The sequence below is a fragment of the Topomyia yanbarensis genome, chromosome 1 (assembly GCF_030247195.1).
Source record: "Topomyia yanbarensis strain Yona2022 chromosome 1, ASM3024719v1, whole genome shotgun sequence".
NCBI lineage: Eukaryota > Metazoa > Arthropoda > Insecta > Diptera > Culicidae > Topomyia > Topomyia yanbarensis.
The window spans coordinates 144425799-144446256 of NC_080670.1; the positions used below are offsets into that span (position 1 = coordinate 144425799).

General features: G+C 36.4%; 1 protein-coding gene across 1 annotated transcript in view; it reads right to left on the reverse strand.

Annotated features, from left to right (window-relative positions):
* The window catches only part of LOC131676224 (protein timeless homolog), a 229351-nt gene that overhangs the window by 138953 nt on the left and 69940 nt on the right, over positions 1-20458 (reverse strand). The gene's annotated exons all lie outside the window — the stretch shown is intronic.

Sequence of the window (20458 nt, forward strand, 5' to 3'; positions counted from 1 at the left end):
TCCGGCGTCGGTATTGATCGGTAAACAACTTGGAATTACTTGAAGTTATACATGGCAGGATGATTTGTTAATCCCAGGCATTATCATCTATTGATTCTCTATGCAATTTCAGCTAGTGCCGATCGATAACGAAGTAACAACCAGGGGTGGTCGTACAAGCTCAAGCTCAAGTACTTAGTCAACTCGCAGAATACATAATTTTCTCCGGTTTCAGTCCCGATAAACTTCAATCATTTTTGCCGACACCATGGATGCTCGATTCCATGAGTTTATTGCATCGTATTGTCTCAGCCTTAAGCTTAGCTAATATTTTGACATACTCGCTTTCTCAAAGTCATATGCTTACGGAAGCGAGCAACACTTTGTTTAATTCAACACGGAATGTTTGCATAAAAACACGTACATTAGCAAATAGATACAGGCGACATTTTTTCGTAAAGGCACTCCAGGTCAGTGGGAGTTGAATTATGCAATTTTCAAAATTGGTAAGTCTTTGTAGACTAATGTTGTCGGAGAAAAAATGTACAAAGCTGAGGGGAAGATCGAAAAGTATCAAATTTTGGTTTCCCTGTTTTACGAACGGTCGCAATAATTCTCGTGAAACTGCTAGCTAGCTAGCACTTTGTTTAATTCAACACGGTTTAGCCAGCCGTGATGGCACAACTTCGACTTTCGAGTATGAATCATAAATGAACTACCGATTCATCCATCGAGTGCTCTTACTCTCGCGAGAATTAAGTAAAATGTTTAATTCTTAGTCTTGGAACCTCTCTGAGCCTCTCCCAGACAAACACTACACAACTAAGTGACAAAAGTCTTTAGTGTCGAAATTAATTGGTGAGAAGTGAATTATCGTTCGCCCGGCCGCAACCGATGAAAGTTTCGGTGATGTGGTTTCCAAATAACATTTGAACTAGAGTACTTTGAGTGATACTAGCTTTAGAATAATACAGATTATAGGTTTACCAGCATGAATATTTTATACTGATACAAAAAATCCAGTGGCCGTCGTCGGCCAGACCCATACATACTATTGAAAATTTCGTTATTAACCTTTTTCTTATACGCAGTTGAAGATTGAGATGAGAAGCAACAACTTTCAATACTTTGAAACGAATGATCACATGGACATATAATCACGGATAATAATGTATAATTTTGCTACAGTAACATTGCTTCTGAACATTATTTGCATGGAAAGTCACAATAACAAAAGTTACAGAGTTGTGTAAAAGACACGACCGTGGTTATATGAAACATACAGTAATTTGATGGAATGAAATAATTTTAGCCAATTGAAGGTATCTATACTCTTCAGTTCCGAAATGGGTCAGAGGAGTTCGTCCACTATCAGGAACCAAGAGATGAGTGACAGCATTCCTCTTTGGGGACAGCCTCCAGTGTTCTTCAACGACATTAACCTAGTAGTGAGTAAACCGCTTTGCATCCTTCAATTCTGCCGCACGCCGAATTGATTTGAATAAATAAATAAATAAATAAATGATTATAAGTGCAAGATAACATAGTCATTCATTCAGAAAAACGCAAAATGGGGGGTCGGTTGGTTATGGCCTAATGTGCGAATGAAATACCTATACCTATACGCTTTAGGCTGGTTAAGGTTATCTGCTTTTGGTGTTACACCGTCATGATTTTCCTATACATAGCGGCACGTTCCCTAAGGTATAACTCTACCTACAGAAAAACAGCGAATACCTCCGCAATGCATCTCGATGACGACAGTCGAAGCGTATGTGGTTAGACGGACATGGGGGAGCGAGTATTCATAAGCAACTCAAATGTTTCCACTTGATCATCCCAGTCATCTGGTTTTATCATTCGCATCATAGCTCTCGAAGTGTATGCATCATGTCTTGTACCCTTCTTCGTACAATACCAACCGTCCACATTTCTTAGACATTTCTCATTTCTTAGATATTACTGTTTTCTTCTACGCAGCCATGAAATATAAGATTCGAAGCAATGCACCCGCAAGGGGTCCCAAGCATTTTTTATCATAAATTCGGAGAGGTTGACTGTTGTAAGATGTTCACCGTTTCTTACAAACTCAATGACCCCGCTTCATTTTGTGCCAGAGAACTAGCTACTATTTGGTGTTCCCTTGGAGTCATTTATACTTCTCCCATAGTCCATAGCTTCGTCGTTTCGGATAGCTTCAGTTCCATTGAGGCGATACTTTCGACAAAACATGGAAAGCATTCCCCGTATTTGCTGGGGAAAATTTGGAAACTCCGGAGCACATTAGCAGAAAAAGTTTTCCAGTTTACCTTGGATATAAGGGTATCCAAGGTAATTTGGAAAACGGGAAATAAGAGGCTTTAACCACTGAGGGTCATTCGCCTGGATTCATCCATCTTGTGCTAATCTGTGATAGAGCCTCTGAAATGGATCCTTCTGCAATCATTGAGTTGCTCACGACAGGCTACGAGGATGAAGTCAGTATTAACTTCAACTATTTGCCGGAAATATTCCAAAGGTTTTCCAGAATTTCCCTCACAGTTATACAAACCTAAAAATTTCAGCAGTGTTATCCTTCCTCCCATTTGGCATCCGAACAGTTAAGATCATCCAGCTCGTCCTGAGGGTAGCGTTTAAGGTGAATAGAGGTTTGAAATTATTGATAACACTTAGCTGCACCAGCAATCTCAATACTCCTCTCCTAACCTTTTTCATATTCAGATGTCTGTTGGTGAAATTCTGATAGCCTGAAAGATCACATTGTAGCTACGGCCATATTTATGAACAGCTCTTTGTTTCTGTTATCTGAATCATTCCTGTTTTCTTCTTTTCCCGGCGTAAACGGGGGTCTTTTGAGGTACTACCTTCGCTTACTTCGGTTGGTTTATCTTGAGGCAGTGTTAGTTCGCTGAATTTCTTCCAACTTAAGTAGGTTGATTTCCACTTGTCCCTGCATGAAGGTTGAGCTCCCTTTTTCTATCGGTACGGTGTTGTCCATCTTAGAACGTTCGAGACTCTTGACGGGACTTTGCAGTGTTGTCTTCAATTTGAATCCATGCAAAAATTCTTTAACAATTTTGGACATATTCCTAATTTTGCCACGTTATATAGTAGGCTTTTAAGTATGTAAAAAAATATAACGAAACAAATAATCGATAAAAAATTTTGGTTATTGGCCAAGAATTTATTCTAGCTACTCTTCTGTGCTTCATCTGAATATTCATCGCTTTGATTGATCGATGATAGAGGAGAACATTTCGAAGAAATGTAATATGGTATTTTTCAATGTTTATTTTCATTCTGGAAGTGTGAATGTATTACATATATCCAATCGTTACATGAATCTATTCGGGCGGGGTTTATTGTATATGGAGGCAACCTCAAAATGCAAGTGTATGAGCTGGCACTCTTAAATTAGTTAGTTGGATATATAATATAGAGAAAGGTGATAGTTCTAGCCTCCAGGGTAGGAAATGTTTGCATAAAAAACAAGTATATTTGCAAATAGATACAGGCAAGATTCTTTCGTAAATGCACTCCAGGTCAGTGGGAGTTGAATCATGCAATTCTCAAAATTGATAAGTCTTCGTAGACTAATGTTGTTGGGGAAAAAAATCTACAAGGGTGAGGGGAAGATCGAAAAGTGTCAAATTTTGGTTTCCGTGGTTTACGAACGGTCGCAATAATTCTCGTGAAGCTATACGGTATGATATGATGTCGCTCGAAACGAAGGAATTGAAACACAATAAGATGAGAAAGATTGTACAACAGACGGAAAACGTTGTTGTTACACACTAGCAGGGCTGTGCCTTCTAGAGAATCTGATAACTTTTTGCTGGGTATCATCCAGACTGATGATTCTGGGGACGAGTGTCACTGCCGTACTGCGTTGTGCTGGGGATTGCGCGGGAAAATAGCTTTACTAGGATAAAGTTACTTTTATAAATATGGCTGTGATAAATGTCAAGGGTGGGATCGAAACGAAATTAAAACGAACCTGACATGGTAGCAATATAGACCACAAAATCCATACAGAGCTTCGCCTACACGGTTTGCACGAGTATAAGCCCACTGTCATGTTGTTGATGCGATAGAGGATACCGTAATTGAAATTTAAAAGTTAATTGAATTGCTAATGTTTGCTCAGGACAGCTGCCGTGCGCTATGCAAAAGCGAGAAAAAAGAGGAGCTAATCAGTTGACTGGCGGATGAATTGATTTGCAAATTAGCGGTTTGATCGAACAATATTAGTAGTAAATAGTTTTGGGCAGATTTTGAGTTTGTATGGAAAAAAACTTTATTGAGGAAACTCGTGTTACCATTCACCCGTTGACGCATGGCTATAAACATTGTACATAGATAAGGCAAGCCATCACCTACCTCGCATTTATAACCGGAAACTGGAAAAATGTAATATTCCTCAGCCAATGTGCCAACGATGACGCCACCGTCGTTCTTGACTGCATAAAAATACTGATAAATGTATCAGGCAAGTAATGCCCTCATTGCATTGTGGTTTGTGTGTATGTGTCTGATTTGCGAGTTTTTCGCACAAATCAACAGTAGAAAGACATGTCGAAATGCTCTTATGAAGCATGATAGATGAGGAAATTTTAGGCACCCCATGATGATGTCCTATTATGTATGCGTGGTGTCACCAGTTCCCTGCTGCTATCGACAGAGTACAGCCATGCCAGATGCTTTGAAAAATGTGACAGGAATGTCAGAGTACATAATCTACCACGTGTAATCTTGAAGCTGTCATGAAAATTTGAATTCACGTTTCCAGCAGCTCGCATATCAACTGAAACGACAAAAGCGAAAGGAGTTCAGCAGCTACAAGTGCCAAACCATCACAGAGAAGGTATAAACGAATTGTTTGCCTATCGTACGTGTGACGAACTGAAACTCGCGACCATTTGCACGTGACGTTTTCCGATAGTTGACTTCGCTGACTCAAATGCTTTCACCAGCTAGTAGTTGGATTTGTTTTTGGAACATTTCGCAAAAAAAAAACCCAATCTAATATTATTAAACCTAACACTCTTTCGTGTTAGGTTTAATAATATTAGATTCAGCTTAAGTACGAATATAACAAAATGTACTATATTTGAAGATGAATGGGATCCATTCAAATTTATTAGGTTTTCCTTATATTTTGTAATTTTAGTAACTAAAACTAGTTGTTACGAATCGGTTAGAAGTGAAAAAATTTTTGGAAGCTATTACAATGCTTTTAGGGATGACCACCATTGTCGAGTTTCTGGAAAGAAGTCAGGGGATGGCATTTTGATTGCGGTTTCGGCAAAACTAAATGCACTGCTAGAATATATTCGTAAATAGCTAGGAATTAGTTTCGTACAGAAAATTTTCATAAAATATACGAATTTTTCGTACATATAATGAATCGTTCGTAGTTCTATTGAAACACTTTTATTTTTTATTACGAGTTTTTCGTGAAAACCACGACACGACTTTCGTTGGCTTATTACGAAATGGCTTCATTAGGCAAACGAATTGTTCGCTGGTATATACGAAAGTCTATAGCACCATTCGTCGAACCGTCAACGTCAAAGGAGCTTCAATAGAGGTAGAATATGGAATCATTGTCGCTATACGTCAGATAATTGTTGATCATCACGACGGTCTCGGTCTGACTATTTAATAGCCGTATCCTGAACCTCTTTCGCTTCCATTTGATCCAGAATCCGTAGCAGTACGGATTCAGTTGAGCCATGCTCGTTGGTTTTGTATGAATAAGTTTGAGTTTTTCTCTGCAGGAGCAATGTCAAAATAATATGCTATTAAATACGAAAAATTCTCTTAGATGAACGAAATGAATTCGTACGAGCAACGAGATTGTTCGTAATATACGCAAACATTTTTTAAAATAACCAAAACATTTCGTTTCATTCACGAAAAATAATGTCGTTTTCAACGACGACATTCGTGCAATGTACACTAAATAAGTACAATTTAAGAAAACTTTCGTTCGTCAAGCGACCATTTCTACATACCACAATAAAATCGATTTTGCCGGATCTATTTCTTTAATTAAAAAAATCGGTGTTGTCAAACATCGATCCCAAAAGATCGAATGAAAAAAAAGACGATAATAAATACGAAAACTTTTCTAATTCGTGCGTCCAACGAAATCGTTCGTAATATACATTAATGTCTATTAAAATAAACGAAACATTTCGTTTCATTCACGAAAAATGATGTTGTTATCAAGGATAACATTCGTGCACTGTACACTAACGGCAAATTTCTTCACTGCATGAAAACCGGTTTTCGTTGAAAACCAGTTTTCAGAATGCTGATGACCAATTAGCCGAAAACCGGTTTTCATTTAGAAATTGGCCGTAAATAAGTTAAATTTACGAAAACTTTCGTTCATCAAACGGCCATTTCTTCACACCACAGTCTTTCTAGTCCTCAACAATGATGAGCAGGTTGAAATAGAATAAAATTTGCCGGTGCTGTCAAACATCGATCCTAAAAGATCGAATGCGACCAACGATATCGTTTGTAATATACATAAACGTTTATTAAAATAAACGAAACATTTCGTTTCATTCACGAAAAATAATGTCATTATCAACGATTACATTCGTGCAATGTAAACTAAGTAAGTAAAATTTACGAAAATTTTCGTTCATCAACCGGCCATTTATTCGTACCACGATAAAATCGATTTGGCCACATCGCTTTCTTTAAATTAAAAAAATCGATGTTATCAAACATCGATCCCAAAAGATCGACTGAAAACAATAATAGGCTAATAAACACGAAAAATTTTTTAAGATAAACGAAATAAATTGGTGTGAGCAACAAAATCGTTCATCATATACATAAACATTTAAGGAAATAAACGAATCATTTCGTTTCATTCACGAAAAATAATGTCGTTAACAATCCTGCAATGTAAAATTTACGAAAACTTTTGTTCATCATGCGGCCATTACTTCACACCACAATCTTTCTAGTCCCCAATAGAGGTGAGCAGGTTGAAATAAAATCGATTTTGCCAGATCGATCCTTTTAGTTAGTTAAAAAAAATCGCCGTTGTTAAACATCGATCTTAACATATGGATTGAAAAATTAATATGCTAATGAATACGAAAACTTTCCTAAGATGAACGAAATAAATTCGTGTGAGCAATGAAATCGTTCGTAATATGCATAAACGTTTATTAAAATAAACGAAACATTTCGTTTCATTCCCGAAAATTAATGTCATTATCAGCGATAACATTTGTGCAACGTAAACTAAATAAGTAAAATTTACGAAAGCTTTCGTTCATCAACCGGCCATTTCTTCGTACCACAGTAAAATCGATTTAGCTGCATCGATTTTTTTTAAATAAAAAAATCGATGTTGTCAAACATCGATCCCAAAAGATCGACTGAAAACAACAACAGGCTAATAAATACGCAAAGTTTTCTAAGATGAACGAAATAAATTCGTGTGAGCAATGAAATTGTTCGTAATATACACAAACGTTTATTCAAATAAACAAAGCATTTCGTTTAATTCACGAAAAAAAATGTCGTGATCAACGATAACATTCGTGCAGTGTACATTAAATGTGCAAAATTTAGGAAAGCTTTCGTTCAGCAAGCGGCTATTCTTGTTCATGAAATGAACGAAACCTACTATTTACAATGCACGCAAATACTTCGTTGCAGTAAACGACGAATGAATTCGTGCATTGCATGCTCGATTTCTTTATATTTACGCATTTATATTATGTGTGCATAAGTTATCACAATTATAACAAAATGGAACGTGTGTGAGTACATATTAATAATGAAACACACGTTTTGCCTCGATGAATTTTACTCCAAATTTTGCTCGAACAACAACTTACGAAAGGTTTGTCAATGCGAAGAAGAAGGCGTCATTAAGACATCGAAATAAATTTGCTTGAAGATTAAATTCTCTATAATTACTTCTAGGAGAATTAGCCGCCAAAATTATTTTATCAGATGTGCTGTTTAACGTTGTAAAATTCTTCAAAGATACCCAAGTAACAAATGAAATGCTTGGAGGATTGATTTTGAGAAGGCACCATCGAAGCCGATGATTTTATTATGGTTTTAAATAGCTAGCATTAGATTTACTCTGTAATTACTCTATAAAACTTTGTTTTGACTTCAACAATATAACTTGAACTTTTAAGTTTTATTTGTGGTTGTAAAAAGGTTCTGTGCACTATTTTAAACCTAGAATAAAACTAGCATAAAACAAACAATCAAGTCATAAGACAGTTTTATTGTAGACTATTGCAAACCTTGAAGTTGATAGATTAGTTTAATAAAACCTATTCAAAACAATTATTCTTACGCAAGGTATAATATGCACTACGGAGTTATAATGATTGTCAAGATAAAATAAACAAATGGTGGGAGTTTTTATACTGATGCAGTTGTCAAACTTGAGGAGCGAAATAGAATGGGATTTAGTGAATCAATTTTACGATTTGGTGGACATACTTAAGAAATGCAGGATACATATAACGTCAGTAAATTAAAAAACGAATATATGACACCAGGACTAGCGATCTTAAATAATAAGGTAACTTTAGCATTTATCAGTAGAATAGTAAATATTGTTTACCGATGCAAAAAATAACATTATTTGAATAATCCACGTATTGAATTACACCGCACATTCTTTAGTTGGGTGTTCGCTTGTTGGGACATGCCCCAACTAAAAGACATTCTTATGTTAAAGCTGAAAGTCAAAAACTGATTGACGTTTGAAAGTCATCGATTTCAAGGGGCTCATTGGTTGATTTCTGTGGTGATCTAGAAAAAAGCATACTTTGAAATTCAATGGAACTTAATTTTTTGAATTCATATTCCGGAATGTTTTAGTGAAATAAATGTGTTAGATGTTGCGCTTTTGAAGGCCATCTTTGATGTATTCAATCACATTATCCAACGATTTTTCAGCTAGTGGCAACGTCGTATGCCTGCGGATACGATTCGCTAGTTGGGGCGCAGTCGTGACCCAACTAACGAATTTGCCCTGTAGTGCGATGGTTGAGCTTAAATGCTATGCCAGTGGAGATTGCGGTTGCTTTTAATATTTTTATTTATATTCTACGAAAATGTAAACAGGGCGCTGTTTCACAATATCGCCAGACATTTCACCAGCAGAGGTTTGATTTGTTGACCTGTTAATACAACTTTACAAATTATTTGTTGGGTCATTTCACGTACACAATATTAAAAAGAAATTTGACTAAGTTTTTTTGGGGTTAGTTGCATCGAAAAGCATAAAAATCAACACAGAGCTTAGTGACGCTATTACACAAACGCTCCGCTCTTACTCGTTTTATTTTCTGCTCGACGAAAATAAATTGGCTGTTCAAAGTAAAGCGGATTTTTTTCCTTTCTGTTTGGAAAGACTTTGCTGCCAATTCTCAGTGAACAAAACAATTTTATGGATCGAAACGGAAAGTGTGGCATTCTTCAGTTCTATTCCTAAGGAGCCAACCGGATCTCAAAAGTTCAATCAGCTATTACCACAATGCTTCCTACATGAGATTCCAAAACGAGATACTCCGGTTACATGAATACGGAAATTTCCTGCTAATTTGGTTACTTCAAATTAATTTATCAAGACATTTACTAAAAGGGCATTACATTGTGTGACATTTGCTATAGCTGTCAACAAATCATATATTTGACGGCGGTCTCAGCAACATACTGCCATTTTAGAATATAGTTTAAAATAGTAGTTTCGATACATGTTAAAGTATTATCCGTAAGTGCGAAATGTATAACCATTGTATCTATATTGATAATTAATGCTATTCAAAACGAAAAATGTGACGTAATCGCTTTTTTCTTTAATAACTCAAGTTTGACAACCGCTATATACAAAAAACGCCTGCCTTTTTATCTACCATCTTGGTCGAAGTCACTGTCAAAATAATTATAACCTGCAAGCAGCGATACAGCCCAACATAAAACTTGTCAAACGTAACATAACTACAAATGTGCTATGATAAATACACTAGCTATATGACTTGTAATGTTATAACAAACTCAGGAGGACATGTCATATGGAAGTATTTTTTAGGTATATCAAGTTTTATTAAAAAAAATGTCGTCCAGTACAAAAATTCAAACAAACACAAAAAAGCACAAATTAAAATTTCTCAATTACATGCCTATTACTTTGCTTGAATGAGAATTATACGTTTGAAGGCGTTTTCCGAGTAAAAATCTATGCATTTTTAACAAAATGTTGCGCTTTTAATCAGATCTTGGTAGAGTGTTATTTTAATTCTATCATTTTTAATATCACAGAATACCCATTTTCGGCCGAATTCATAGAGCGCATTTATTTTGCGTAATTTTTGCGTTATATTTCACCGTAAATATTTAACGGCATGCCTGGAAAACGAGTAAAAATGGGTCGTAAACAAAAATAAACATTTCGTATATTCAATATTTTGGGAAATATTATATGTATACCTAACAATCATGTATTTCGTTCGATGATTGAAGTTATGAGGTGTGGAATAATAAAACCATGATAAAATTTCATTGAATGGATATATTCAATGAAATTTTATCATGGTCAAATACAAGCTAGAACTGAAAGCTTTAATATGGGAAGCAGAAGAGGCTTTAAAGACTTTGAAATAAAACGATTACTCCCATGGTGGTTTGCATATCAAGTTATACTGGTAGCAATACAACTGGGCCAACTTGTCATAACACGGGTTTATAGCGACCTGTAGAAAGGTGTCAAAACCATGAAGTATGCATGGAAGGTTTTAAACAATAGTTGTAATAAACGCTATAAAACTTAATATAACCAAAATTGTTACTTGGGATAGTTAACATCGAGAGTGGTCAGTTTCGAATGAATGTTATCGTGACCGTAAAAAAGTTATTGAGCATTTATTTTACTTTTCTTCACTATTCAAGCTCACAACTTGACGAGTCCTAATACCTAGTACACGAAATTTTTTCACGCCATTTAATTCAGCCAGGCCCGTGTGCAAGGGAAGGGTTTCGGGGGTTCAACTCTTCACATGAGGGTTTTGAATATTTTTTAAAAATTTATTGCCTTCCTGTCTAGGAAAAACAAACTGCGAACCGTTTTCACACATGAAATGTCATTTGAGTTCAGTCACTTGAGAAACAAGCAGTTGAAGAAACCAACAAAAAAACTTTGCGAGGGTGGCTGGAAAGAGATGTATGTAAAATTAATCGGCCTTTCTGGATCGGTTCACGTTTCGACAAGTTTCAATACTAGCAACAGCTGTGAGTAGCCCAGTTTCATGGCCAAGGTCGGTCAGCGGACTAGCAACGAGAGCTAAAGAGGAAAAACATAATGTTGGAGAAAATTTGGATATCTTTGTCTGGAGCAATTTTACAGACGATGAATCTCTCCGTCGGAGTAACTGACGTCTAAATGGATCACGAAAATGGAGATTGGTATCGGGAGAAAATGCGCCGCTGTGGAACTCTCACCACCAGCTTTCAGATCATTCGATTCCAAGAAATGATGACACTCACTAACAAATCGGACGAGTTTGAACAGCTGTTTTCACAGCCGTCATAATGAAAAAAATGTTTTTAAGTTATTTAATATATGTACTTTTATTTGTAAAAAGTTTAATTTTGTAATATTTTTGGCACAATAAATAAGCGTTTTTTTTTTTAAAAAAACACGCTTTTTGGAGGAACCAGGCCTTAAATGAAAATGTATACTGTGATGTGATAAGAAGCCACCATCAGTTCAAGGTTTTAAATAAAATGTATACTAGTCACGAACCAGGAACTTCCAACGACAAGCATTTATTGCATGAAGCTCACCAGAAACAGCAACGGGAAATGAAGACCGTTCTGTTCTGACAACTGACATCGAGTGCCCCTGACATCAAGTGGCACGTATATCAAACAATACTTCCAAACTTTGCTTCACAGTCCCGCCCTTCTGAAAAGCACTTGAACGCACATTAGTACTTAATTCAATGCCTAAGTTCTCGTTGCTAAGGTACATGAGTCAATATCGGACCCGTTACATTAAATGATATTGAATAAGTATGTTAGGTCTAACTTAGGAAGAACGCATAATAGTGCAGTATAGGCTTCTTTACAAAAATAGCTAAATTTTACGTCATCCATCACGTCGTTGGCTCGTTTATTTTTTGCTTTTGAGCAAAAATATTTTTATCAGCATCGTTTTACACACAGTGAAATACCTTAGCTATAGTGAAATATGCCTTAAAATATGGGCACAGTACGCTACAAAAGAATTTATTTATTTCTTACTTTTTTATCTGACATATGTGGTCTACATTAAGTATAGAATGAGGAAAAGCCCATTTGGAGTTACTGTAATACTGGTGTATTTCCACATATAAACATTAAACAATAGTGCACGTTACATCACATTACATTGCATTACAACACATTACACTGCATTATATTACATTATACTGGGTTGAACTTAATATTACATCTAACGAATCAAAATCACATTTAATGCACTCAGATAACAGTAATCTAATGCACTCGTTTTTCCAACTTTTATATTTTCGTTCAGTACAATTAATGTTATTGACGTTCAAAAACTTGCACCTCTGTTTTTCCATAATCTGACCCTTATTGAAGAGTAAGTTGTCATTCGCGAAAAAATTCGTTTCCAAGTAAGTAAAGATAGAGAGTCTGTGTCTTTGACAAAGTTAAAGTAAACTCTGCCACATGAAACTTTTTCGGAGACACTAACTGGCAATTTCGCATGGTCTTTTTCACAATAGCAATAGCTGAATATGGTAACTCACTATACCAATATCCCTAATTCTACTCAAATAACCCTTGAATGATCCATATTATTTGCTAGTCGAATATAATTTCTAAAAATCCAATACGGCTTATTTTACGAGTAAACAAGAGTAATGTTAAAGAAGTCGGTGATTTTTCATAAGACGCCGTAAGTAGTTAACAGGTTTAAACCGGAAACCTATGATGTAGTTACCGAAATGAAATTTTCAAAAATCTATAAAGCAAGCTGCATGGAATTTTGCCATTCTGCTAGCGACATATTAACATCATGCAAAAAATGTTTAAAAAAAACAATAAAATTAGTTTCGAAAACAAAAATCAGTTACCAGGTTCGGGCCAGTGTTCGTTCATAAATATTCTATTTATTAGTTCGATAACGAATGCATCCGTGCATTTGTCCAATTACCCTACAATCACATTGAAAAGAAATCAGTAAAGCACTTATCTTTTTACTTCTAGCACTTATCAAAAATAAAGCAAAACATTCATCATTTTGTCTGTCTGGAACTGCCAGGCACTATTTAGATAATTGGAAGTGTTTCATATGCTTCCGCAACGAACGGTAGTACATTGAGCGGCAATAGAAGGATGTTGGAAGTTTGAAAGCGTCCCCCCGTCACCGTCAGTGCGGCGATACAATTAAAATTTTCTAATTAATTAAATCTGTTGACAGTTTGACTTATTCAGTTCACTCCTTAGCAGGGACCAGTCGAATGTTTCCACCATGAATTAGAAAGAATGGGAAAAGTTTTGTTGCCTAGAAAATTTAACACTAGTGAAAACTGGCTAGGATTGAGTGCATTCTTTTTATATATAATGAATGTGTTGATGAAAACTATTCGAAACAAATTCAAGGTGTCAAGCAGAGTTTGAAATTACTTTCGCATTTATCTGTAAATACATCTAGTAATAAATTAAATCCAATTTTAATTCTAATGCTGAATCTAATTAAATTAAATTATTAGAATGCAAACAAATGACAAAGGGGGTACGCTGCTTTATAAGATCGAACGATTTTTTATTGCCTATGTAGATCTACTATCTACTTAAAATTATATCACATCAATTCCAGAACGCCTACTAACGGGTCATTTAGGCGAATGGGTCATTTGGCTGACTGCCGTTTGGCCGAATCCCGTTTAGCCGAATGCCATCTGACTGAATGCTTTTTGGTAGAAGGCCATTTTGCCAAATGTCATTGAGCCGACTGGTTTAATTCAAGAGTAATTTGACCGAAAGTAATACTGAGTATGACTGAATAGTCGTGATAGAGAAATACATAGATACGACCTAATTGGTAACGTATGTGATTTCTGTGTCTTAAATTGAATACTGTTTATTTATTCTTGTATTGACAAAATTTATTATTGGTCTAAACATTCTGTGAATATTTTCCTTCTCTTTAACATGAGCTGTTCTTTCTATACATTTCTCTTATATCTGTCAAAAGGAAAACTCAGCAATATTGTTCATATCCTTCATAGAGCACGATGACGTCTTCAGTTTTCAGAAAGAGAGAAAGAAAAAAAGAAAGAGAGAGTCAGAGAGAGAGAGAGAACTATTGATAGATTACATATATTCATTTCGAATTTATAAGCATATTGTTTCAAACAAAAAATGTTTATCCATTGCAATAAAATTTATTAAAATAGTTTTTTAAGAGTTTCTTGTGTTTTGGAATACAGTAACGGTAGTGTTTTCTTCTAAACACATTGAACGGAAGTTGTTGAATCTGACAATCTATAACATTGAATTTTTTTAGAATTCATTCGCCTTGCATTAACTAGTCATAATAGTACGTTGGAACCCGCCTAAGAGGCATCATTAGAATCATTCTACTGATCCTAAATTGCTCACATGCGCTAAAAATTGGTTGCGAAACTTATTTGAATCTTAAAAAAAAATCTAAATGTAGTACAAACACCCTAATATAGCTCCGACAAACGTCAAAGGGACAATCATTATATTATAAATCCAATTGAACAGTAAATTGTGTAATTTGTTTCTAATTGTATCATTCTTTCTTTACAACTAGTATAGGCTATATAACTGTTTATTAAATATTATATATGTTGATTGCTGTGTAGCTGTATTTTATTGTCAAACTAATATTATCAATCGTGCTAATATCAGTGATTTGAAGCGAAATTGTAATATTTATTCCACCCAATATCAATACAATTTTGAATCCAACGCTACAATACATTCAGTGAAACGATACAATGTATACATTCAAAAAACGAAAAAATAATCGATAAAATTTGATTAAATTGCCTTTGGCCAACTGGTATTCGGCCAAACGACCTTCGGCCAAATGACCCTTTCGACCAAATGACCCCTTCGGCCTGACAGCTTTCGGCCAAACGGCCTTTTTGGCAAATGACATTCGACCAAACGGCATTCGGCCAAACGACCCAATCGGCCAAATAACCCCTTCGGCCATTAAATTTTCTGTGTGGCGATGGGCGACAAAACTTGGACGTGAAACACTTTAACCAGCTTCATGGCATGTCTTTCTGCACTCCTGTGTATCGAAATGAGGTAACAAATTAATTCTGCACGATAGCGAAACCTAATTTTTTGGTGAATCGAAAATTGAGTCACTTCCCACAACATCAGGTTGTAAATACGAGTTGCGAGAAGCGTGCTCCTTTTAATCCCTTCAAGTATAAATTTTTTGATTAAAATTAAAGAAAAAGGCACAATTCAAAGGCAGAGGTGCTCTATAAAACAATGCTACGGCATATTGTGTAATCATTAAGTCTCGATACTTATCGAGTGCAAGCAAGGTTGGAGAAAGGTCACGTTTTCGTTGACGGATGATCTTTTAAAAGATCTTCAATCTGTCCTAACTCTTTCATACCCAGTGTCAGTGGGTTTGTCTTAAGTTATAGTATTGTTGTAACGTTCTCCCGGTGGAAACTCAACATTAAACAACAATTCTTCAGTGAACTCCGAAACCAAACACTCTTTGCTAAAATCTGGCTTAAGCGCCAAATCCGGAAGGGATTTGCCAAATTTCCACCGTTAATTTTGCCCAGCTACTCGTCGGCCGTCGCAGGTTCGGCAGTTAATCAAGGTTGGTTCAGGTACACAAAGAAAAACCGCATTTTAATTTCATTACACGTTTCTATTCACCGTCAAAATTTTCTCGCCCACGCACTACATTCTTTTCCATTGGCCAATCATCTAATCATTTAACTTTAATTTACTATAAATTTCTTCTAATACCCTAACTGTCCATTCTGTGGTCTTTTCTTCACTCGCGAGTCTCGATTTTTCTAGCGTCGCCCTCGGCTGGCATCCCGCCTACCTTCTCAGCCGCTGTCGCTGTGTTAAAATCACCGAAAACGCTGTGTTAAAATCACAAAATCACTGCTGTGCACTAATTGGCCATACAATTATTTCACTTACGTCGGTTTGCTTGGTTGATCGTACGCCGTTGCGTCGATAGGAAAATATTCTAATTAATTCTTTTTCTATTAATGCAATAAAATTTGCAAGATTTGGATGGTCCGTGTCCGTGCCCTGGACCGATGATGCTGAGCGCGTCTGTCTAAGCCGGCTGGCTCTCGATAACAGCGGTATTGCTGTCTGTTTGCTCGTGCCTCGAACCAATGGTGCTGACTCGAGATGCTGAGCGCGTCTGAAGCCGTTTGGCTCTCGATAGCAGCGGTGTAGCGTGCTGCTGGCTGACGACTGTGTTAGGATAGCCGTCCACTACGTTACCCGATCGATGATCGTAGTCCTTCCTTAGCTCCCTTTAGCTGGCTGCTTGGCTGACTGCTTACTGCTGATCGTCCGGTGGTGCGGGTAGAAATGACACCGATAATGCGCAGCTGGCCTCTTTTTATAGGTACCACAGTGACCACAAAATTTCTTTCTATTGTCTATCATGTGCTCGAGAATGTTTGACGGTGATGGATTTGCAAGATCGAGTAAGCAAAAAGAATGTGACCTGAACAAACCATTACATTGTTTGGTTTTCTTCAGGTAACGACAAAGCTGTTTGAAACAGAAATTGGAGAAGATAAGTGGGAGCGCAGGGGACTTCCATTTTATTATCGAACAATATAGCCTTCACCAGAATAAGGTATTCCTTTACATTTCGTGGAATCCCAAGGAATGTTTAAAGGTTTCCATAATGCTTGTTCGCGGGCAATTAGTTGGGAAGTTGTGGGAACTGAGTCGATTACAGAGAAACTATTTCCGCAGTAACGACTACCGATCTCTGGAATTTCTGGCGAAAAAGGGGTAATAAACTAAACTGTGCCTTCCAAAAAGTCACGGCAACAGTTTATAACTTAAATCGGTTTAATGTAAATGACAACACAGTGAAGACTCGATTTTATCAGCCCCCGATTTTGTTTAACCCTTATTTTATCAGCCTTTTACCAGATTTCGTGAGCCTAATAAGAAAATATGGTTAATGAGCCCCAGTAGACGAACCAAGTAAAATTCGGGTAAATTTTTTCTTGGGCATATTTTTCTTCCTGAGATGCAAGCTATGCAAATATTAAAAAATCAATTTTTATTAAATTTTGCGCGGGCAAACCCCAAGAAAACAGAAATTTGTACCAAACAATCAGAAGGACTATAGAAGAATATTTTAACAGCTTCCGTTTATTAGAAAGAATGAACAAAATATGTCCCGATTTTGTCAAAATCCCCATTTTGTCAGCCGAAAATAAACCAGGGGCTGATAAAAATGGGTCTTCGCTGTATCTCTTCGAGGGTGTTGACGTTCTGTTATCTCAATATTCCCTCGGAGGTGTTGATATATCCGCCTATCGGGAATTGTCTTTTATTGCCTTGGAAGTGAAGAATACTTCCATATTATCTATGTTCTCTATATCGTTATTTTCCTTATCCCTAACCATTCCACTTCACCAATACTTCTCTTCAGAAAAATGATGAAAAGACAAATCACGACAAGGCCAAATCTCCGATCAACATGGGGATCGTGTCATTTGAGCCAGTCGCTACTGATTCCTGGTCTATTACCCATCTTCAATGCATGGACCGGTTATTTTTCGTCGGAAAATAAGCCATGCTGCCACTTAACTCCAAACAAGAAAACTTTTAGCAAACTAAACTTAGAACACATCAGAGAGAAGAACCGAACTATATATACATATATACTCATAAAACTTTTAATGAACCTCACTGAAAACGTCAAACACCTAAACTAATCCTTTTTCTTCACCGTCGACTATCGCAAGCATCAAGCAATCAGTTCACCGAATCACTTTCGTCGATTCTCGATTCATCCCGGTAGAAGGTTGTTATTTAACTTTTGCGTACAGTTGATGCAGTATCAGAAATGGGTTCCAAAGCGGCAAACTTTGGCTCGTTCATTTCTCCGCACCATTTCGGTTCCGTGCGCGCAGAAAGAACTTTATCACATCGCAATAAGCGATAAGTTCAATATCAAGATTGCTCTGCCATCAGGTCAACGAGAAGTAAGATATCTGTGCAGTAAAAATACACTCGTCACCAGCGAACACTTTTCCGAAAAGTTTGATTGAATTGGCTGGAAGTATATTTTTCTTCAATGTTTTTCCTGCAGCCATTGAAGGTGACGAGCGGCTCGGTGTTCTAGTCAAAGCTGTTTTTTTTCCTTCACAAGTGTACTGAAAACATCCAGGAATGGTTATAATTTGGTCAAAATCAATATTCACACTAAGGTGGGGCAAAATTATCGTTTTTTTTTCAGCACAGCTTTTTTTGGTTCCATTTGGGGTCCCAAAAAACTGTGCAAAATTTGGAGTCGATTGGTTTTGACCCGGCATAGCGCATTGCGTTTGAAATTTGTATGGAAATTAGTATGGGAAAATCGACTTTTCTGCATTTTCAATTGCAGACTACAATTCTTCCTGCAGTATGCTAACAGTTCGATAGAAGTGTAGTTCAGGATATGTTGAACAATTTTGCCAAAGGATGCATGGTATTAGAATGTCTCTAAAACAAGTTATTGCTGTTCAAAGTTCGATAGATCGAATTAACCCTTTCATGCCCAACTTTTTTCTAGTATATGTAGGGTTTCAAAACTATTTTTCCTTGACAACGGTGGGGTCAAGAAACACGAAAAGCCTTTCTTAATAAAGATAGGTGCTTCCGTCGCAGTGCTAAAAGCTGCTCATTTTTTACCTTCCAATGCTGAATACAATTTTCCTAAAATATTTACAATAGTCCATATGCGTGGAAAACGTTGCCAAGAACTGTCTAAATTGATAAGTTTTATCAGTTTTCAAGAATATTGCAACATAACGAAGATATAAGAAAAATTCATTTTCCGTCGTCAAGGTAAACTGTCCCTGGCAGCACTGCTCCATCGGAATCCAGTCAGACTAAATACAATAACTCCAGTTCTAGAGCTGATCCCTATAAGTGTTAATACTCAAATGAAAGGCAATATTCATATTTATTAGTCTTACTTGTCTTTGTGAGCAAACCTTACCTCAATCAAAAGTTATAGCTGTTTAAAAACGTTGTTGTCCACAAACAACATGGGCATGACTGGGTTAAATGCCAAAAAAAAAAAATTTTCCTACACTGCGGGTGTACCATTCGTATTTCATATAGCATACCAAAATAACATAATATGTTTTAGATTTACCACATTGGTATGTTCAGATGAAATATTCAAAAACCTTAACTCAATTTCATGGACGTAGGTAATTGAGCAATTGGTCGTAGTTAGTGGAGAGGGGGTGGATTTTATATACGGAAATTTGAACTGAAATAAATAAAATATTTTCGAGTTGGAATGTTCAGATGAATTATTTTAAAACATTTACACAATCCACCTCACTTCAACAGCAATTTTTAATTTTTAAATTAAAATCATGCTTCTTTTGCAATTTAGCTTAAACAGAATAAATAAAAATATTCACTTAATCTTAATCATTTTAGCAAATGCGAATTATCCGGCCTTTCTTTTGATTCGGTCCAGCAAATTTTGCTTTTACTGCATCTCGTTGACAACTGCCCTTCGCGTGTTTTTGAGGTTCCCAATATTTTTCTACTGGGCAAAGCTCTGGCGTGTTGAGCGGGTTCATATTCTTAGGCACCATTTGGACATTGTTCACGGCATACTACTTCATCTCCATTTCGATCTTTTAACCGTTAAAACGACCAAAACGACAGCAACCTGAGCAATAATTTGCCAAACATCACTCTGCTCGGGTTAGAAGTCGTCAAATTGGAATGAGTAGAAAAATGTAATTCGAAAAACCTTTACACGATACTTTACACGAAGTTGCTCATCAAAACGTATTCCGCATGATGGAGGCATCAGCAAATACACGAGTGTATTTAATTAGCGGGTAAATGAAATCGCATCTCAGTTAAACCGATGTTTATGACTTTTTGCCCAGTTTACTTATACACGCATTTTTTCTTTACGTGTTTTTATGCTTATTACACGATTATTAAAATATCTGAAGAGTTTCGGATTAACAGTATTTTAGTACAGAACGCATTCCTCGCATAATCAAATTAAGCGTCAATAACAATGGTATTGCATTAAAATGATACGTCCTCTAAAACGAGTTTTAATGGTTTTCTTTTGAGCGTGTAGACCTGTTTTCGAGGCAGGGAAATATTTGTTTCCTCACCAACGTGTTGGGAATCGTTCATTTCTATCTTGCCATTGTAG